Source organism: Sinocyclocheilus rhinocerous, unplaced genomic scaffold, assembly GCF_001515625.1.
Source record: "Sinocyclocheilus rhinocerous isolate Xijiao unplaced genomic scaffold, SAMN03320098_v1.1 scaffold2369, whole genome shotgun sequence".
NCBI classification, from domain to species: domain Eukaryota; kingdom Metazoa; phylum Chordata; class Actinopteri; order Cypriniformes; family Cyprinidae; genus Sinocyclocheilus; species Sinocyclocheilus rhinocerous.
In genome coordinates this window covers 156,715-163,334 of record NW_015645530.1, presented here as the reverse complement: position 1 = coordinate 163,334, position 6,620 = coordinate 156,715, and the positions used below count along the sequence as shown (strand labels likewise).

The window sequence follows — 6,620 nt, the reverse complement described above, 5'->3', positions numbered from 1 at the left end:
CCAGTTTTTACAGTGCACAGACACATTTTAGTCATCACTAGGCTATTTTAATCATATTTCAGGAATATCACCTACAGTAGGCATTTTATACTAATTAGTAGTATAACAGTATTACTTTGTATTATCTGTATTTTCAAAGAAGTTCACTGTTGGAAACACTTTAACAACTTAATCCCACACAAAGTTAAAATTAATGCACTCCATAGGACTGACAGAGTACCTATGATTTATTGCCATCAAAATATGTAATCAGTTTAACTTGCAGGTTATTTTAGGCAGATAACTCAGTCTTTACACTTGAAGTTGATATACATCTATTATCTATACCAGTATTATTTAGTGGTATCTATTTTGTACACCAATTTTTGCTCATTTAGGGAAAAAACTAGCAATTTTCCACCCACAGGCTCTTTTTTTTTTAACTTATGTCCCTATTCACTTGTAGTCTTTGTTTGCATGCTTAGAGGAAAGATCCAATTGTTTTTAATTTTTTTTTATTTAAATATGTTAATTTTGCATTTACATTATTTATTTTTTTTTTAGTGTTGATAATATAATGATATAGATAACACGATTTTAGTGTGGGCAGTTGAACTTAAAATATGTTGTATGTTAAGACATTGTGACATTTTGCTGGTGTGTCCAGGGCTGAATTTTGGGAGAAGCTGAGTTTTTATGCTGCCAGCTCTACTGAGTTTTTAAAAGTAAAAGTCACCAGACTAGAGAAGTTAAATTGTGGTGTGTACAGAATTAAACTAGTTAGAAAAAAAAACAAGAATACATTAAGTCAGTCATGCTTTATGTGCTCACGAGTGTGAGAGAGTGTAAACGTGAACTTGCAGGAAATGAAGTCTTACACTTCAGATCTCCTGACCAGAGGCTGTAATATACACACTCTGTTTTAATATGGGGCTTATTTATCAGTTAATGGTGCGGGTAATTTTATGAGATACTCCATGTTAATTTTGTCATACACCATGCCAGCATTTTCTGAGTTTGCCATTAACTGTGCAATAGTGGTGATGTGACAAGTTAAACTGAATTACATTTTTTTTTTTTTTTTACAAATAGAAACTTCAGTGTTGTTCTTGTTTTGGCCTATTGTGATGTGCAGGAGCAAATGTGCGGTCACAGGCACACAGAATGTCTCTGTGACATCACCCACACTCTTTTAATGATTACAGGGAAAGTAGTGTGTGTGTGTGTGAGGGCTAAATTTTTTTTGTATAAAGCAGGCCAGTTCTAACTCTGAGACTTACAGCTCTGATATTGACTGTTTAGAGTATCTCTCTAATTAATGATAGAGTTTAAGTTTGGGTTGGATGCGGTGTATTTGCAGTGTTGCAGAGCTTTCTTTGATCAATGCATGTGTGTAACAGTGAGAGGTTGCAGTCAGGGCACAGGTGTGTATTGCTGTGTGTAGTTTCAGCCGTACTCAGGTGCAGCAGTGCCGTACAGGTGTGCAGGGCTTGCCTGCTGTCATTCTTTCTTTGACTAAATATTTACACAGTCTTGAGTTTTTTTTTTTTTTTAGATTGCAGAAAATGTGTTTGAGAGAGACAAACACAGACACACACACACACAGACAGAGTTTTCATAACTACAAATGTAGAAGTGAAGTTATATTACAGGGTTTGAATATGAATGCTGCGTGTATATTTGCACACCACAGAAGTAATTAATTATTCATGGTTTTATTTATTTTTAACATTTTATATTTTTCCTGCAAAGAAAAATTTACTTGAATTTACTGAATTTACTTGCTTCCTACTTCAGTGATCTTAAGTTAAATGTGTGAAATAAAATGTGTAATTTTGCTACATTTTCTTTTGACCATTTAACTGACAAAATAATTACATGGGTGGGTTTCCTGCATAAGGCCGAGTCTCTCGGAGTGTGCGAGCGTGTCACATGCTGATGTTGATGGAGGAGTGGAAGGTGATACCCTTTGACCCTGAGGTCATGTGAGCTCAGTAAAATACAAGCAGAGAGAGGTTAAATGTTATACATTCATTCACACCCCCTCTCACTCACAGAGACTCGTTTAGGGGCTCTGACGGTCCTCCTCGCGCACACACATATGCACATGACCACTTTCTAGGTTATCAGAGTTGTGTGCTCATGTACTGCCTTGTATATATTCAAATTATATAATTACAGCACAACTTAAAATTATAGCGTAATATTGTGCACGTAATGTGCACTTATCTTTTGGGATTTTGATGTTGCTAGTGCACACGATTAAACCCCAAAATGGAGGCTTGGCCAACTACACGCATTATAGAGTTGAAAGAACTTTTAATATCCCTTTGATGGTAACACTTTTTAAAAATATATTTTTAAGCATAAAAATAACCCCACATATTTTTGAAATTGTTTGATTTATGGAGTTTGAGTTATCTAACCAGGCTGTATTTTGTTTGACCTGCTCTGTTACTCAAATTCGTTATAAATGTTTGTTTTTCCCAAGTCTCCTTTTCAGCTCTGATAGTTGTCTGATAACTTTTGGTCTTTTTTTTTTCTCCATGATAAAAATTCATGTGGTCAGATGCTTCCTGTGAAGTTACTCATTTATAATATCTTAGCACAAGGCTTACTGTGTGTGTGTGTGTGTGTGTGAGAGAGAGAGTGGGAAAAGAAACGTGGGGAGTTGGTGAAAGGAGGGGGGAAAACGTTTTCTCGTCAGTCTCTGTTTTTGTGCTACACGTGTATCTCTGGTTCACATCTAAAAGAAATGCATAATTTTTTTATTTTTCTGAAAAATATCTAGTGGATTTGAAAGAGCTTAACATGAGGCATTAGATGTAAATTTCAGAAATGGTTTCTGTCTTATAATCCATGTCCTTGTATAGGCCAATAATAGTTTAGATCATTCTTATTATTATTTGTATCTTTGAAGTGAATGTATTTTTAAGGGTGTATTTAAGATTGATGTATTGGTTTTATAATACATATTATACATGATATTATAGTAATATTTTACACCTCACACACTGCAGTGATATCAGAGAACACACATCCACTCGCATAGCTCACAGCAACTTTCTCTCATACACACACACACACACACACACACACACTGTACTGAGAACATTTGGAGAGGCTGTTGTAGTAGAGAAGCTACAGTTCTGATAACAACAGGTACTTTCAGCATTCAGTACAAACATACTTTGACACTGTGTGACACTCATAAAGATAGGGTGGGTTACTGTCAGTCTGTTCTAACACTCCACACTGAAAGATCGTATAAAACAGAGTGACACCAAATAAAACAAAAGAAAGCAACCATTTACGAGGAGTCTGGCCAGTGGAAAAAAGCTTAAGAAAGTTTTAACATAATGAGCTCAGCACTGCCAGCTCGAACAACCGTCTGCCTCTTTCACTCTGCTGGGAAATGCAAGAAAGCCTTCTTTTTTCCTAAATGCAACATGTAGAAATTTCGTAAATAAAGTCTTTGAGCAGAGAAAATACGGCATGACTGACGTCAGCGGTGTCCTGAGGGAAAGACTTGATGAATATCATAGAGCCAGGCTTCATTTACTATGGGCCAACTAAATACTGCATATTGTACACTGTGCATAGTGAATGCTTTCCTGGAAATATTACAGTTAACTTTCAACAAACACCACACTTCAAAACAGTACTCATACTTTTAATTATTCAAAAGTAGCCCTAAATATAAGTTGATTTTTTTTTTTTTTTTTTTTTTTCCAAAGTATGTGTATTTAATTATTATTTTTTTAAACTATATATGTATCTGTTTTTAAATTGTTCTGCTGTCTGTTACACCAGCTTCTTAAAACTGCCTTTCTTGACCTTTCTTCTTTTTTTCCAGAATTTGCCTGGTTGTGACATCAGAAACTAGAAAACAATTCAAGGTAATAACATCTCTATGCAATTTATTTTATATGTTGTGTTAATTGTTTTAAGAGAGGAGCTAAAACACATTTTTATAGCAACTAGGCAGTTCAGGTGCTATATACCAAGTAAATTACACTTTCAGCATTTGCCATCATGGTATTAAGGCTTTAAAATCCCCTTCAAGCAATGAGATGTCCGCTTTAGATCGACACAGTGCTTGTTTGCACAAGTGAAGTGTAAAACAATTTTTATTTTATTTTTTTTAAATGTACTTACATTTGCCTATCATGATTTTGAATCCCTTTTTTTCAGGCAGTGGTGGCTTAGCCCTAGCTTCTGTGAAAGTGCAAATTCACTGTAATGTCTGTAGTGGTTTTATTTGTATTTCTTGCCTTTGAGGTGTTAACTCAAGTAAATGCTGGAAGAAAAAAAAATATTTCGGATGCCAACTCTTGTTTAGAAGCAATTACAAGTTTGTTGTCATTATCAAGTGCAGGCCACTGCCTCATAAAACTACTCTAGCACTGACTATATTGTGTGTGAGAGGTTCTAGTTGTCTTCCTGTCAATCTCATAGATCACAACTAGGCATTAGGTTTTGTTGGGGTGACAGAACTAAATGGCTAATTTTGGATAATTCATCTACTCTTGTTTGCTGTCAAAACCTCCTACACTAGTTTTTTTTTTTTTTATACAAGAGAAAAACTATTTTACTGTCAGTGACTATATCAGGAGCTAAACAGTATATAAATATTGTAGCATTGTCACAATGGACAGTTTCTTGGCCGTGAATACATGTTGCATCACTGACTCAAACTATTAGTTATGTTAAGTCAGGTCGTAACCTTGGAGTCAATGTTACACCTTAGTGGTCATAATAAACAGGTGCTTGAAACTGGTCATTAATTAATCTTTTATTATAATTAATATATTTTAGTATACTAATAAAGATACAAACTGTTATATTTCAAGAAAAGGATTTAATCGGTTCATCACAAGTGGTGTTGTTGGCTGTAAAATGCTGTGTTATTTAGTACACTCACTGGAAATCTCACCTTTCTGCTGTTTCACATTATTCTACTAAAAAGCAGGCATGGAAGTGTACTTGAAATATTGTTTAATGCTACAATTCTCCAAAATCAAATATAATTCAACACAATTAAATTACATTTTAAGATATAACTAAATTCTAAATCTTTAGGAAGCTGATGTGTCAAAGAAAATACTTTGTTTTTGAGATTCTGTGTTTGCCAATCTATTGTTGGGTGTATAAATATATCTAATATTACTATCATTACTTCAGTTTTTTTTTTTTTATTAGGTCTTTATTATGTTAATGATGTCTCACGTCAACTCTGACTTGGTAAACATTAACATGAGCTTTTTTATCGTAACTGTACATAAAGCACATAGCAAAGGAATTGATTCAGAAAGAATAGATATCTTATTTAGCATATTGTGGGCATAAGAGATGTCTTCTTCAGTTGTGGGGCAGCACTTTGGGAAGCTGGTGGCAGGTCTGTTCCTGCTGTTGAAGATGACTACGAGGCTGGATGTTGTCAGTGCTGAATCACCATCTTGGAGGTTAAATCCAGTCTGGTCTAGAAGACAATGGTGCTAGTTTCTTGTTTTCTTTAATATCATTATTTCTGATGAAGTTGCCAGAGGACAGGTTTCAGTATAATGCTTGAAAGTTGCTGAGAGGTGTGTCTGCAGAAAATCCAGCCTGTGGAAAATAAGAACGGAGGGTAATGTACCACTGGGGATGATGATGTAAAAATAAATTTTTGATTACTATTTAAAACTCTTGTAATGCCTCATTTTAGTCGTCTCTTGTGTCCTGTTTCAAAATATAATAAAAAGTAAATATGCCAAAACAGTCCAGGACCCACTGGGAATGATGGATCTTTTAAATCGTGGCATAACATTTAGTTTTGACTTGTAGGTGCTTTTTTACTGAAGTGTAAAATATTATGTGATTCAGTGTGCAATAAGAAGTAGTAATAAATATACATTTTACTTATGTATGCTATCATTAAAGTTTTTTTTTTTATCAGACATAATAAAATATATTTAGAAATGTACATTATAAGCATGCAAAAGTAAGAAATAAAAAAATATCAACTCAATATGTATATCCTGAACACTTAATTGTACATTAGCAGGTCCTGCACACAAATGTAGAAATGACACTTTTTGTTCTTATTGGATACAAATGGTTTGCAGGCAAACACAGCAGTAGACACTGAAGTATTTTACTGCAAACTGACAGCATCACGTCCAGCTGCTGTGTGTATGTTCTCACTCAAGCGTCCTCCTCTCTTCTGTGTTTCAGGTGGAGTCCTGGAATTCCTCAAGCCCTGCTGAGAGAAAGAGAGAGAGGGAGGAGAGGAGTCACTCACTCGCTCTGTGATTCTGGCAGTGCTTGGTCATGTTGCCAAGGGTGTGAGTGTGATTGAGAGAGAGGGACCCTCTCTAGGTGATGGTGTAGCAGCACAGAATGGTTTGTGGTGATACAGCGATGCAGGCCGTGATGTGCTGCAGCATCAATTCCTGGGACCTACGCAGTCGAGAGAGAGAGAAGAGAAAGACTGTGTGTGTGTGTGTGTGTGTGTGTGTGTGTGTGTGTGGAGATGTTCATGCATCATTCGAAAGATGTGCATCTGTGAATCAGTAGCATTAGTACGGAGGGGTCTCGTTTGAGCATGCAAATGAAAATGCATTTCATTTTAATGAGGTTTCACACTTAAAGTGTTTATG

The 6,620-nt window shown here is 35.4% G+C and overlaps 1 protein-coding gene and 1 long non-coding RNA gene across 3 annotated transcripts in view; one reads left to right on the top strand and one right to left on the bottom strand.

The window, feature by feature from the left end:
* Positions 1-6,262, top strand: part of LOC107706094 (uncharacterized) — a 9,015-nt gene extending 2,753 nt beyond the window's left edge. Inside the window, exons 2-3 of the long non-coding RNA XR_001636133.1 lie at positions 3,836-3,878; positions 6,196-6,262. This is a non-coding gene — a long non-coding RNA (uncharacterized LOC107706094). The remainder of the gene's footprint in view (positions 1-3,835; positions 3,879-6,195) is intronic.
* The window catches only part of trim13 (tripartite motif containing 13), an 11,137-nt gene continuing 9,367 nt past the window's right edge, over positions 4,851-6,620 (bottom strand). The window contains exons 3-4 of one of the 2 annotated variants that reach the window (XR_001636132.1): positions 6,131-6,223; positions 4,851-5,586 (exon numbers count right to left, since the gene is read on the bottom strand). The gene's annotated coding sequence lies outside the window, so the exon portion shown is untranslated. Of the gene's footprint in view, positions 5,587-6,130; positions 6,224-6,350; positions 6,421-6,620 lie in introns of those variants that run through there. The other variant, XM_016509673.1, reaches the window with a different exon arrangement.